Source organism: Pipra filicauda, unplaced genomic scaffold (assembly GCF_003945595.2).
Source record: "Pipra filicauda isolate LSUMZ 115617 unplaced genomic scaffold, ASM394559v2 scaffold230_size2164044_pilon, whole genome shotgun sequence".
NCBI classification, from domain to species: Eukaryota; Metazoa; Chordata; class Aves; order Passeriformes; family Pipridae; genus Pipra; species Pipra filicauda.
In genome coordinates this window covers 2,110,108-2,126,283 of record NW_024104344.1, presented here as the reverse complement: position 1 = coordinate 2,126,283, position 16,176 = coordinate 2,110,108, and positions in this window count along the sequence as shown.

Genomic DNA, 16,176 nt, shown 5'->3' with positions numbered 1-16,176 from the left:
CAAGAACTTTCTGAAGCTAACCAGAAAATCCAAGAATCCAATGAATATTTCTGGAGATGATTCAGTTTGTGGAATTTGCTATGCAAAATAGAAACACCTGCAGAAGGGAAATACTTTTAAGATTCAAAGAAGGTAAATAACTGCTATGCTTTAACTATTCATTTTGATCAAACATGCTACAAGCTCAAAAAATTGTCTGAGAAAGTAGGATATCTCCCCAGATCTCTACAGACTATATTCACTCAGGCAACCTCCACTGTAGTTCTATTCTCTCCTTTACCTTGAGAGAATAAAATAATCTAAACACATAAAATGGTATTTGGAAAAATGTTATTTTGCATCATATATAAGAAACATGTCAATTCTAAGCCAGTGGGGAAGGAAAAAAATTATGAGTGTATATATATATATATATATATATATATATATATATATATATTAGCATTTCTGAGGGGAAATGGAACCTTCTCCCTTCAAAGACATCATTATCACATTTGAGCAAAATTGAATTTTGAATGAGACCTTTATTTACAACCTAGAGAAACTTTTTAGTCATTTACAAGCTCCAAGCAGTACATAGGGATGAATGGTTTGATGCGAATTCTTTATATATAGGTAATTAATTCAACAATTAATTTTCTGCATTTCACAGTTCATGCTCAGGAACAGATATCTTTCTCTATTCTTAATGCTAATCTGTCAACTAACAACATTAATGGCATTTCATGCCATTCTTTTATTTCTCTTATGAAGGTTTTTGATAATAGAAAGGCAAGAGAAGATTTATTCTCTCAGTCTGCTCCTAAAATATATTTAAAACAACAATTTAGATTCTCTGAAGATGCAAACCATTAACGAATACAATCTATTTCGTGGTGGGAAACTATAAAGGTCAATTTAAAATATGTAATGAATTTCTTCAGGTAAATGAGAGAAGTCAAACTCAAGTTTCCAGGCAATTACAGATAATCAAATATTCACACTCTAGGTTCTTGAAGAGCAATGAAGATAAAGTATTCTGTAAAACGTGCCATCAGAACTGTCATGATAGAAGGACAATCATAAGGCTCATCTTTTAACCTCAGAAATCAGTTAGATAAATGCAATGGAAAACTTTGCCCCATGTTTCTGAATGATACGTTGCTCTTACTACACACAAGTTCTCTGACCTGCTGTCAGAGACCATGGGGCTACAAATACATATAATAATGACCCCTATCCTGTGCAACTTCTGGTGCATTTTGAGAATAATAATAATAACCTGCAAACCTTGTATCTGAACCCTAAAAAAGTCACAGTTTGAGGCAATGAATTTACATTCTGGAGTCCAAAATAGAAAGAAAAAAATAAGTAAGTCGTTCAGTATTAAGTTTCTTTTCATGAGGTACAGCTCCCACCCCAAACATCTTGGAGGAATTATTTACTTGAAGGGTTTATATATTGAAAAAACTGCAAGCTTTTTTTGGACAGGATTTTTACTTATATTCTAGAAAATTAATTACAGTTTCCCTGGCCAAGCTATTTCTTCCTTCCTATTCTGGACAGTCATTGTCCAATAAAGCCATCACAGGGTAAATTCATTTCACCTGCTAGAAGCTCCCTTGATATCTCTCCCTCCTGGCAATAGCTTATAAAAATGTTTTGGAACCAATCCTGTGACACTGTGTTTTCCAGGAGTACTTGCAAAGAAGTGTTGAACGTGCTGCTTGCCCCGCCTTTTTCTCCCATTCAGCAGCCTTGGTCCATCTGGGAGGACAATAGCAAACTTCTGGACAGCTGTGGGACCTTCAACTGATGGCACAATTCTGCTTTCCTTAGACCTCCTACAGAAGTTGCACCAAGCGGCACACAATATACTGAGTTGCCCTGGCCCCCAGGACTCTCACCTGTTTCCTCTGCTTCTCAAGGGATATTTCTTCATTTTGTCATTAAGATCACAGCTCCTAGAACCTTAATAGTATTCTTCTTTCCTATACCTCTTTGCACCTTTCAGGGAATAAAGACTCATCTGGGTTTTTGGTACTTTGCTTAGATATCTTAGAGATTTCAGGTTAAAAAAAAAAAAAGAGTGTAGCCTCATAACTCACTTGGATGTTATCTACTTTACCTCCTACCTCCTCACCTTGAATATTGTTTGCAGTTTTGGGCACCACAACATAAGAAAGATATTAAGACATTAAGCATCAAAAGGAGGGCAACAAAGATGGTAAAAGGCCTTGCGGGGAAGTTGTATGAGGAGCAGCTGAGGGCACTTGGTCTGTTCAGCCTGGAGAAGAGCAGACTGAGGGTAGACCTCATCAAGTCCACAACTTCCCCAGGAGGGGAAGAGAAGGGGTTGACTCTAATCTCTTCTCTTTGGTGATCAGTGACAGAACCCAGAACCCAAGGGAATGGCCTGAAGTTGTGTCAGGGGAGGTTTAGTTTGGATATTAGAAAAAGGTTCTTCACCCAGAGGATTGGACACTAGAACAGGCTCCCCAGAGTAGTGGTCACAGTACGTGACAGAGTTTAAGAAGTGTTTGGGTGATACTCTCAGGCACATGATGTGACTCTTGGGGATGTGCAGGGCCAGGCATTGGACTCAATGATCCTTGTGGGTCCTTTCCAACTTGGCATATTCTGTGATTCTGTGAAGCCAAAGGGGAAGGGTACTGCTGGTGGGAACTGTAACTGGTGACATCTGACATGCCGCCTTCTGATCTTTTCCCTTAACTAGAGATGACAACCTATTAACCTCTGGCCACAGTGTTTAAGCACATAATTTGGCCATCCTTCTGTTGAGTAAGTTCTTTAAATGTGTTAAAGAGATCATTTTAACATACTGAAATTGTACAACGATATTGTCTTTAAGTGATACTGACTAGACAGTTCTCTTGACATAGAAATCCTGTTGGAAAAAACAGTTATATTCCCTATGTCAAAAAATGCACTGAAAATATGGATGTAATTTATCATGTTTTATGGTTATTATTTATCTGGAAATATTAAAAATAAGGGGGAAAATCAATTAAGAGGAAGAAGACAAAAAAACCCTCAACCTTACAAAGCAACAGGCTTTAAAGCTGCCATGTTCATTGAAAATCTTGTTGTCTTACTGCTTTGTCAATAACGATAATTGGCTAGAAAATTTGCATTCCCAGACATCTTCCCACCTTTCTCTTCAAAATGTTATTGATGAAACTCTTAGAGAATGGGAATTGTTAGTTCTCTCACTTTCCAAAACTTTGTGACAAATACGAAGCCTTTCTTGAGATCAGCATCTCGTTTTTCAATTTGTATGAAAAGGTTGAGATTTACTGACAATCAGCCAACTTCAAATTGTAACTGGATTCAGGCATTTGGAATAAAACTCTGATGGTAAATGACTTTAGGAATCATATTGGATCAAGATTTAATAAAATGATTACAAAAGAGCTTTTAATTCTGATAGAAGAAGCTTACTTCATGTAACATTTATCTAAAAAAAAGGTACAATTAAAATCATCCCCAGGAACAGCTAATAAAGAGATGTTTTGTTTTAATTTGCATAATATGTCCATTCTTCCTGTGTTATGACTCTTAATTGAGAAAATGGATAGTGCAGTATAATCTACAAGAAAGGGGAGATCATGATAGAATTGTCCCCTGGAATTTCTGTAGCAATGATTGTGTTCTGTCATGGACTGTTTTTAAGTTGTCAAGACTTTTTTTTGTCTATAAACTCAAGGGATTTTGTCTAATTTGGAACATATTTCATAAGACAAACTTTGTTATGTTACTTTATAACACAATTTTAAGCTAGTTCATAATTATTTATAAAGGATCAGAACTTTAAAAGAAATGGAGACTTGAATGAAAGGTTGGGGATGGGGAATCCCCAGAATAATTCATTAAAAGAACTAAGAAACACTAGCTAGTGCCTGTTTCAGAACCATAATTTCAGACCAACAGGAGCAATATTCCAAGTGTAAATGCAGCCAATTAGACCAAAATATGTTCATTTATTAAAAGAAATATTTATCCAATGAAACACTGTTTAATATTTAAATAAGTTTCCATGATTCTGCTTACCACATCTACTAGTGGGAAATGTCTTAACATTTGTTCTTGACTTTCATATCTGTATTAGAATTAAGATTTTTTTTTTAAATTAAATTTCTAAATACCATTAACTGGGAATTAGTAACAAAAATGCATAACTTTTATAACTGTTCAACTTGATTTTCCTCTGTCCCTTTATTTTAAGATATTTATGGTTCAATTATCTTCAAAATCCGAAAGACATCCATTTAAAAGAACAAATGAACTACCACATGTGAGACCTAAAACTGTCAGATAAAAGCAAACAGTTTTATTTTTCATATGGTATTCATGAGAACTTTTGGCACAAATGTGCTCATTTTTGATTTAGAAGTCATATTTTGTCACGGAGGTGTTTATATTAAAGATAAAAAGCAATACAGCAATCCTGCCTGTGTTTCTAGACTCTTCATGTTTTCTCCTTGGTCATGTAGAGTCAAATTGTATCAACCTTTCCATGAATCTCATTGTTTGCCTTCTCATAACTAAGCAGCATTTTTCTGCATCTGGTAATGCTACCCACAGCTTTGTCTTGCCCCATAAATGTTGACTGTGAAGGTGCTCCCTCACAGTCACTTATGCAGATGTCATTTCCCTGATTCTGCAAGAATCTGTAAGCAAAAGGAGGTCCAGCCTACAGAGAGTACATCACAGGCAGACAGCCTTTCTCTATGCATCCTCTGGGTGCATTCAGAACCTTAGAAAACATTTGCTTTAGGTTTTTATTTACTTATATCAAGGGCCCAAATTTTCCATCACGGACGTAAGAAACATTCAAGACAACTCTTTGATAATGGTGCAAGGGAAAAGGTAGATAAAACAGAAGCTTTCATGGGGAGTTCTTCATACCAGCTGTCAACTATGATATATGTTAGTGGAAGAACTTTAATTTGGTTATGCCATCATTTCATAGGGACCATTAAGTGAAATTTTAGCCTTATTTAGGTTTTGTTTTAAATTTCAGTGACTACTGAAGACAAAGAATTTGACCTGTTACATTGCGACTTTAAGATGTAATGTGATGAGTAGAGAAATATAGATCAGTAGAGAAATAACACAATGTGGAGTTTGGTAATCATTTTCACACAGACCTATTCAGATCTATTTACAGAAGCAGAGTCCTGAAATAAAATGAAAATATATTTTGATTAATAAAAAGCATCAAATACAGGCTTTTTGACAACTTAAGTTCAGGTTGTATGACCTAGTATGACTTGAGCATAAATATATTTTTTGCAATTTACTATAGATATGCTCTTATATCTTACATAATATTTATGTGCGTATTAAAAAAAGGAAAGATAAAGAAATATTAAATTCGATTGTTATGTAATGCTTCAACAGCAATAAAAGAAATTTGCCTTTTTCTTAACTTGCCCACAGTCATTTTAAACTTGCTATAGGCAAAGTATACATTTGTATTATTTTACATTCCTATACTTACTGAAAATAGACTTAGCTAATTTTTCCAATTCAGCAACTAATAATTTTAAATATTATTTATGAATAGTACGACTTGGTATTTTTGAGAAGTGAGTCTGCTCTAAATCCATCAAGTTGGTTATTTGAGATGAAACATTTACTGAGTTAAGGTATAAATCTTTCAACTTGGCATGACACTAAAAGATGCTCTTAAAAATATCTTTAAAATATAACTACTATTTTTCTGTCCAAGATTATGAACAAAGTTGAGTATATTTAAGCCTGAGAAATTAATGGAAGAGTATGGAGTGTCAAGTATTTAGAGATAAAAAGCTCTGGAGCTTTCTTGGTAGTTAACAATGAGTTGACCTATGCAGAATAACAGACGTGTGCAGCTGGTGCATCATCTTCTTTATTGAATCTTAGCAGATCTGCATTCCTTAGTAATGTAACAAGAATTGTTAGATATCAGCAGCAAAGAGAAACAAGAGGAACCTTCCAGAAAAGAGCACCACATGGATACCATTACAAGACTTGAAAAAAAATGGGCAGTTTATGAGGCAATGTATATTAGCAAGGTTTATCTGAGGTCAAAGGAGAGATAGTCACATATGCTAAAGGAAGAAGAGACATTACAGATAATGAGAAATGCCATCACTACTGTGCCTCTGGGAATAGACAACGAGCAATATTGTAAGATTTTAAATTCAGGAATTGTTCCTTTTTCTTATTGTACAATAATATCACATTTCTGGTAAGTAGTGAAATATGGATAAGAAAAAACTCCTGCCTATGTTAAGAAACTGAATTCATATTGAAAAAAGCAATTGCTTCCCCAGGTCAGATAAGACAGCAGATCATGCAATTCAATAGACGGTATACTAAAGAAAAAATTCATACCGAAGAATCTTGGCTTATTTTAAATAAAACACTCAGACCTATATAATCCTAGTTTTAGAGAAAATATTGCAAATATGAGTCAATTTACACTAAAGATTGAAAAGCAAGAAGGCAAATATAACCAAGCTGTTAAAAAAAAAAATTACTCTCATTTTGCTGACTCACTCTGGCTCACAAATGCTGAATACTTGGGGCTGATTATGTTGTATGTCAACCAAAGTTTTCATATAGGTATTGAAAATTATCTTTTTTTGCCTATGAAATAAATTCAATCATTTCTACACCAAGACAGGATCAGTTCTCTCAGGAGTAAAAACCCCAAGTTCCCTCTTCTAAAATAGACTGGAATGGTATTAAAAATAGCAATAATAAGAAAAAAGTGAGTTGAATCAGTAGCCCCTACTCATCCCTACTTAAATCTCAGGTTTTGGTGCAGATCCTCTAACACATTAGGATGTTATAATTATTAATCAGTGTCTATATGTTATATAAACAGCACAAAGAAGCCTGTGTCAGGGAATGATCTGCTTAATTTTTTCTGCATACCCACCTGAACATCCTTTTACTCTGCCAAAATTGGGCCTTTGTCATTCAGCATTCTGGCCTTACCACGTTCTGAAGATCTATGAGCTGTGGTAATGACCTTCTTCTTTTATTTGCTAGAAGCCTTGGATGTCCCTTGCAGAATGGCTGCAGAAGGGCTTCCTGCTGCTGTGGCAACTTGGGACCATTGGGACACACAAGACTCCACTGTCATCTATGGCTAGAGATGACATGCTCCTCTGTCACATCATTTCTGGCTATGGGTTGATGAACTTCCCTCTCCAAAGAGGCAGGCGGTGTTTCATCTGGCTTCCTTCCTTCCAGGCCTGGCTGCTGACGTCCCCAGCTGAAAGTCTTATCCAGGGGTCTTCAAGTGACCACTTGCTCTTCACATGGGAAGCAATCTACAAGCACCAGCGTAAAAAAAGAAAAAGCTATTGACTTCTAGGTCCATTCTCCTTATTGACATTAGAACACAGTGTGACAGGTGTTTGAGTATTTTTATGGAGAAGAGAGAAACAAGAAAGATGAATCAAACGCAAGCAGCCTCTGCAAATTTTCAAGAACAAACTCATGTTTTGTTCATGAGGCTGCAAAGGAAGCTATAAACACACAGCTACCTAAAACATACTGAAAGAATTGTCAGAGCTCTGAGGTCACTGCAGACCCTACTGTTCCTGCCCTCCTCCCCTAGGTCTTCCTCATCCTGCCCTGTGCCCAGAACCCCATGTCATCCCCGTGGGGTCATCACTCCCTGCCCCAGCGATACAACAGCAGAGATAGTCTCCAGCTCCCCATGGCCCTGCACTGCCCAGCCATGGGCCAAACCCAGCCAGGACCACCCACAGTTCGATGTCCAACAAGAAATGGTGCAGGTGACCTGTTCAAACTCTTATGGTTAATTTTGGATTTGGCTTAGAGCAAGCATCAGAAAATGACAACTGAAGATTTCAGGGTTATAGTCTTATTATTGCCATAATTTATTCCTGAAAGGAGTTATTTTTTTTGGTCTTTTTTACTCTGACCATCTAGATTGAGGAAGATACTTTAAATCATTGAACCAGATTATATATTTCCTTATATTTTAATGAGAAATATGAAGTGTCAGGGAGGAAGAGAGAGAAAGCAACAAAGGGGAAGGGAGAAAGGAAGATAAAAATGTTCTTATTTCACCAAAAGTTAGATAACAGGAAAATAGGTAGTCAAACATAATGAGATACACTCACTTTTTTTGACGCATGATGTTCAGGTTACTTGAAAATCGTTATGTCTTTATTCCTCCATTGTTGAGACTGAGAGCAGGAACGGTTGTTTTTATTTGTGGAGTGCTAAGTGCAATTCAACCTGATCTCCAGGTGTTTGGGAAAATAAACCAGTAATAAAAAAGGATGGCTGAGGTACAAAGGTGAACTTTGTAAACTTCATATTAAGTTTACTGTAATATAGGCTATGTATAAAGTGTCATTAATGAATCTAACAAGAGGGAGAGAAAAGACAGATAATAAACCTTCATTTTATTGGTGCTCTTGACTCATGTCAATAAAAAGTTAAAAGGCAGAGTATGAGATCAAAATTACCACAATGTAATTGTAGAATTAAGTGGTATTTTTTAAAAGAAACTGTTACTTTAAGAATAGAAAAAGGAAAAAAAAAGACATTTCTCACAAACAGTAGTAATTAGGGTGAAATATAGTGATCTGAACATGGCTAATATCCATGCAGTGTACCTCCTACAATGCCCATTGAATATAAAAACTCTATGACAGGTACATCCTGTAGGAATTCCAATAGGTGATTAAAACAGAATATGTTATGTATGGCTTTTTTGCAAATCAGAGTCAAGGTAATATTTTTAAAAATAAAGAAAATCTTTGACAATGGCTTATCTTTCAAAACAAGTTATTAATATATATAATTGTTTTACTTGAAGAAGTGTAACAGATCAATTTTTATCATGTTTAAAAAAAAATAATACTGAGTTGTTAAAGTAAACACAGAATCTCATACAATTACAGAATTTTAAAACCATACCTGATTCTAGTGTGTTGGATATAAAAGTACTTGTTGAAAAAAAATTTATCATCTTTCACATCCTAGAATAGTGTTTATACTGCACAAGGCTATTTCAAACCTTTTAAGGAAAAATCTAATAGGTATCCCAGTGGGTTCAATGCTTCTACTAAAATTACTAACCAGACATGCATGAATGTGTTTTTCCTATGTTACAGTCTCTTTTCTCTGCTTCCTAGACTCCTACTGAGACTTCTGGATGACTTTCAACATTTCAAAACACTCTGATCACTCTTTCCCACTTAGCCAAGGCTTTTAGCAATTAGCAGGATGAAGTAGGTTAAGAATACTCTGGTGAATGGTAAGGAATCTAGTCTAAGAAGAGATAAAAGACACCACAGGTAACTGCCCAGATGTGGTAAATGCTGTCAGTTCCTCATCAAGTTAATACTGACTTATGAATAGTAGGTAAATATTTCCCTAGCAATTTTTCCTGCTTCTGGTATCTGAAGAGCTAAGGTAGACACGTGTACAAAATTCATCAGCTACAAACCTGCAGCCAAAAGACCTGCACCTGTACTGAAGGTTTTCAAGCTTCAGAGGCACTACCCTGAGGTCCTTCCTGGCTTGTGCAGTATACTTCTGACACCTGATGTCCTAATAACAGCAAAACTCTACTCTTGCTCTTTCTGGGGTCTGTGGCATGCTCTGACTGGATTAAGACGTCATCCTTTCAGCATGAAGCACACATATCAACCTTGTCAATGACTGCAGTACATCAGTGTTTGCCATATTCTTACTAATGTTATCAAAGCAGGAAAAGGAAAAAAAGAAAGGAAAATGTGATTATTTCCATACTATCCTAACAAGCCTTGCAACCACAGCTTTTTTACAGTCCCACTGATGTGTCTAATAGGACTTAGTCTGGAAAAAACTTCCTTGTCAATGTCAGAATCCAGAGACAAAATTTACCTACCTATTTCTGTATGAGTATCTATTTTTGATTGAGGAATTATTTTTCTTCTATTGTAATCAATGACTTAAGTATCAAGTCCTGTCACTAGCCCTATACATGTCTAGTCCTTTACTCAGCAGACAATCAACACTGAGATCTCTACCTTCCTCTTCTGCCAACAGGACTCGAGCCTTCTAGCTGTGGGTACAAATGATACCCCAAGTTGCTCTAGCTCTGCAGTTCCCACTCTACCAGAAAACACTAAGTCACAGAGGTAAGTTTTCTGCAGCAGTATATTATTTCCCATTTTAACATTGGTCTACTCTGCTGTAAAAGCAACTGAATAGCCTTTGGGCCTGGGTCTTATTGAAGGAAGACCCTTAAAACTTGAATCCCAATACATTAAAAGTCGTAGAGTCAGCAGGCTAAACACCAATCTGTTGCTGTATTTTGTGAGCCATGCTCCTGGACCATAGATCTGAGACATTGATAAGGCTGAATAAAACAACTGTTTTGTAAAACACAACTGTCAGACCATTTGTAATTTACTTGAGCTTCCTTAGGACAGGACGGGTGGATAAGCATCCTAAATCCCCTATGCTCTTTTTAAAGCCATAGGTCCAACTAGGAGACTCACAGCCTCTTAGCTGGTAAGATGCTGAATGGACTATGTAGCCACGTTGCTCATTATTCTTCGATGTACTGTTTTCTCCAGACTTGATACTGATTTTTGTTCTGCACAGCAAACCAGGGGGAGTTTGCAGTCCTGAGAGATATGAGTCAGGTCAAGAGTAAAGTCAGGCCCCTGAACAGTAGAAAAGCAAGTTTCCAGCTATTCAAGCAGTTAGTCAATAAGATCACATGGAAAACTGATCTCAGGGACAAGTGAGCAGAACAGTGCTGGTAGATCCTTAAGGAAATCTTCCATATAGTGCAAGAGATACCCAGGCACAAGAAATCTGAAAGGAAGACTGGCATGGCTCCTTTGGGACCTACTGGTCAAACTAAAGGGTAAGAAGCAAATGCATAGGCCATGGAAGCAGGGACAGATATCCTGGGAAGAGAATAGGGACACTGACTGTGTAGGGATGGGGTGAGGTAAGCAAAGTTGGATTTGAATTTGGCAAATTTATTTGAATAAATAAATTTGAATTTATACATGTTTGCCAGTTAGAAAAGGAAGGAAAAGATAAGCAAGACTGGCAAACTGGTAATGACAGATGAAGAGAAGGAAAGGTACCCAGAAATTTTTTGTTTTAGTCTTCAATGACATGTGTCACTGGATTTTAGCCCTTTCAGTCACTGGAGATTGCAGATACAATAAACTAGCTTGAAAATAAATCATTATCTATTTAGAGAAAAACTTTATGTATTTTACATATATCTGTGTTATAATTCTTGGGATTATATCTACAAGGAGAAAAAAGAAAGCCTTGTACAGGTGCCTGACTTCTACTCACTGCATGTTCCTAAATGTTTACAATTTAGGCTTTTTTATGGATATCTGTAGCTCAAAACAACTTCAGGCATCATACAATATTATATATATCAAACCACATTGCCAAATTCAGTGAAGCATTGCTAGCAGCCAGATAATTACCTGTTCTTTTGTTTTTCGGTACAAATAAATAAAAATTCAGTACATCAAATTCCAGTGGAAGAGGTACTGGGTAAAAATATCACCTGCTGCAATTTCCCAGTTCTGTGCTTTTAGGAATTCATCACGCCTCAATACCTAGAGTTTAGCTAAAACATATGAACTTAAGGGGTACCAAATTTTTGCAAAGATTGAGAGCAGTAGCTGTTGTTACCTGATTAAATTACAGGCACTGTTGTAAATTCCGCAAAACAACAATGCTATAAAGAAAACAAGTTTGATTTCCCCTTTTTGTGCCAGTAGCGTTACATAATGAGATAAACATTGGTAAATGTGTTTAGTTCAATAACACTTTTAATTATAGTTGAGATCTCCTTTAAAGTGTATGGATTTTACTGACGCAAAGTAAATAGCTGAAAGCTAAATGAAGGCTGTCTCATAGATTTCTACTGTCTAATTAAAGTACAGAAACATTTCTTAACCAATTCAGGCACTTAGAGGGAAAAGAAAATAAAATGACCCTGTTTGCAAATTTGATACATAGTTTAATTATTGCAAGATCTCAGGTAATAAAGTCGCATTACATCAAAACAAAATGTCTCCAGTCTGGGAATTTAACCTCTTTCTTGTTAAACAGGCCAATAAATCACTCATAGTCTACTGTATTTGTATACATAAAGACAGATAATCAAGGAAGTCCCATCACATCCCCTGAGACCTTGGTTCAGCAATATACTAATGCCCATTCCTAAACTTTAATCATGTCATCAGTCCTTCTAAACTGTAAAAAAATCTACGTACACACATATTTTTTTGTTGAATTAAGGTTTAATTTCTGACAACGAAACTACTGAAGGGAAGCAGATTTCTCATCTTCTTATTTTGGGTGTGAACTTTCATAGTGTTCTTTGCTATGGGGAAGAGATTCTTCAGAATTCTGCATGCAGAATTATCATGTCTGACACCATACACAATTTATGTACGAAATAGTCCTTCAAAATTATAAATTGCTTATAAAAACATTGTCAGTCTTTTACAAAAAAGCCATACCCAAGGTATTCATTAGATCATGCACATTTACAAAAAGCATTTTAAATTCAAACCAAAAAGTAGTTCTTGTTTTTGTCAGGCGAGAAGACATTTAATCCATGATACCAATGGATTTGTCTTACCGGTTACCACTATGTGTCAGTAACGAAGAATATCAAGTATTCATAGAAAATTAAAAACTATTAACTTCTTTTGGCTCTTCCTAAACTAGCAAATTAAACAGTGTCCAGTTCTTGGCTATAAGAAAGACGATTGCCTTTAAATGATTAGAACAACCTGTATCCCTAGTTTGATCATCAGAATGCTCCAAAACAATTCCCAACAAATACCAGAGAACATTTCCATTAGCCATTTAGCTAATACTGTGCATATTTTCATCCCTGCTCTGGCCCAATTCCCCAAAACTAAGCTAGCAGTCTCATACCCATATTATCCCTTCATCCCTTTTCAGTCTATGACATGCATTACCAAATGTCATGGTAAGGAAAAGAACATTACTGGGAGCTACAGAAGCCTCTAGATTTGACGGTAGGGTAAATTATAGTACATTTGCAGCAAGAAACAGTAAAGTGCTCCTCATAACCTAAAAGAGACTTGGATTTGGGGGATCATAAATTCAGCCTAACTAAAAAGACAGCACATGTAGTGCTTATTTAATGGGAAAATTTCTAAAACAGAAAAACCTGACAAAAAGACTTCCAATCTGAAGTTGATGCTATTCGAACAGCCACACAAGTCAGTTTTTACCATTTCTCAATCTTCAAGGCTGTAGCTGAACCATTACCTTTGAGGGTTTTGGTCAGCGTCTGCTCCCTAAGCCTTTTATATTCTCAGCATGACGGTCTGTTACTTATGCCTTCAAGGTATTTGCTTTCAGCTACAAGTCTTTTTGGAAGGGTTAATTGCAATGAATTGTTCTATCATGTCTTTGTCCTTCCCAGGCTGCCTTCGATGGCTGTAGCCTGAATCTGTCTACTTGAATCAATATTTGTCCTAACTCTGTCTAAATTTCATTCACTGTATTCTTTTCATTCAGGCTTTAGAGTGGTTCAATGGAAGTCCTTGCTATTGGTAATGATGGCCATGTAGCTGCCGGCGCTAAAATGTAATCTTTTTTCTTATTATTTCTTCGCACATAATTGGACATAGACTGCTGTTCTGTTTCATATATATGGTGAAGGATGGGGCAGGAATGATCACAGGATCAAACTGCATTACAGCTTCTGTTGCATCATAAAAGTGCGGACTACAGAAGAATTAATTCCACGTGTTCATTATTGCTGGTTATAATGTCAAATACAGAGAGTAATTTTAAAGAATAATCTTAGAATTGTTTGAAGGGGGAGTTATGAACTAGATTCACAGGGGAGCTCCTAGTCAGCAGTGCCACACTGAGAAATGAAAAAGTACTTGGGGGATAGAAAATGAATAAGTAGTGAGAAAGGAATAAACCTCAGGGAAACTGAAGCTGTGTTAGTAGAAACTGAGATTCCCAGTGAAATAGGATATTTATGATTTATTGAGCAAATTATTGAGGGGCTAATCCAAACACAGGACTGGTTTTGGAAGTATTCAGAGTACCTCTATGAACAGAAAAAGTTCTTTAGCTCAACGAAGAGAAGTAGCTGATAGATAAACTACAGTGACCAGATGCCTCTTATCGTTCAGGCACCCCAAAGTAACCAGGGACTTAAGATCTAGCTCAATTTTGCTGTCATTAACTATGGAAATAATCCCATGACCAGCTTCACAAGTTGCTGTTATACTTTTCTGGGTACCTCCAACCAGTCTGTTGTCAGAAGAAAGTTTCTTAGATTTAAGAAAGAAGAAAGTTTGTTAGATTTAAGGGTGAAACCAATATTCATCAATAAAGCATTTAAGCATTTTTTAAATTGTAATTCTGAAGGCACCATCAAAATAAATAATCAATGATTAGCTGTGATCAGTGATTACTAATCCTGATGTGATTGATAATCCTACATGGGATTATTCTACTCAGTAAAACCAGATTTCAGAACAAAACATAGGCCAAATACCTTAAGATGAGGAACTTTAATTCTGCATATTTTCATGAGGAAAAATCTGGCAGGGTCTTTTAATGTTTTTGGTGATTCTTTGTGGGTTTCGGTGTTTTGGTTTTTCGCTTGTTGGATTTTTTTTTTTTATTGAAGAGGTTGCTTTGGCATTGTATTTCATATTAGAAAAAATAGTAAAAACATAGTGAAAACTGTTATAATTCAAAAATAAATAAATATTTCAAGAACTTCAGGTTTACTTTAGTTATTTTCAGAAAATGTAAGTAGTTAGAATCAACCAATCTGACATGTGGAAGGCTGACAGTCACAAAATTCTCCTTATGATTGTACATTTTCATTTTCAAGAGAGGCAAATTTGATAACTGGACTCTCACTTTATCTCACTGTAAGTGAAAAAAACAAAATTAAACCCAGCAGGGTTTCTTAAAACAAACAAAAAATATTGTAATAATATACCATTCTTAAAAGGTGAAATGAGGCATTTTCATTACTCCTGTAATCCAAAATAGTGTATTCCATTACTTTCTCTTCAAGGACAACATTTTTCTTTGGCAGTTTCTTGTGCCATGTTCAAAAAATTGCAGTGAAAGCTTTAGAAAAGAGCTTTATAATGCCAAAATAGTAGTGTGAATGTTTAAGGTAGAAACTGCAAGAATGAATTACCACACATGCCAGTGTGAAGAAAAAGAAAACCTAGAAAAGCTGCTTCTCATGTTTGCTAAATATTTTTGGTGCGTGATTCCAGTGGTGATATAAAAAAGATGTTCAGATCTTCAAGCTTAAATCTGAGGACTACTAAGAAAGTAGTGAAATATCCGTGAAGGAAAATCCCTCTGTTTTTGAAAGGAGGTAAAAAACCAGTATGACTATTTCAGAAAAACCTCTGATATCCATTCCAGATTTCAGTGGCAGAACAATTAGAAGAATTATGGAACACATATAGTGATCCTCTTAGGGATCTTTTGTGTTCAGCCTGTATTTTAGGTTTCTACCCTCCTCTTTGACAGAAGGAAAAAAATATAATTTTAAATTCTAGTAATAAACAGGAAACCTTGAAATACTGTAAAAGCCATTCAGCTGCAGGAGGGAGAATCCTGGAAGAATCCTGCTGTTTTGAGATAATTAGGACATTAATCAACTCCCTGGATAGAGTGAAGCTAACATTCATAAATGGCTAATGCTAGTTCTCACTTCTTTTTGCTTTTAACGCTAATGAAGCTGTGTCATGGTCATGCTTGCACCTCCTCCCCCCACTTGGCTGTCACCTACAGCACCAGTATACCCACAGTACAAAGACTGATGGGCATCAAAGGTTAAGCAATTGCAAGCTGTTGGAAAGACACACTGAGGTTTGGCGCCTGAAAGACGGCTGAGGGCACACCTCAGCTTGGGCTGACTACACAAGTGTTCGTGATTTATTGTTGTTTGCTGCTCTGTTACTGCTCCATGTCTAACCTCACAGCTTCATCTGGAACTAGTTTGATTCAAATCCCTCTGCTGTCCCCAGCTGCCCCATACTGTTTCAGATCTCAGTCTTGGCAGAGGAGAAACGATCTCGTTCCAGAGAGCAGTGAAGCAGGTGTCCTGCTCCCGCTGTGCTCACT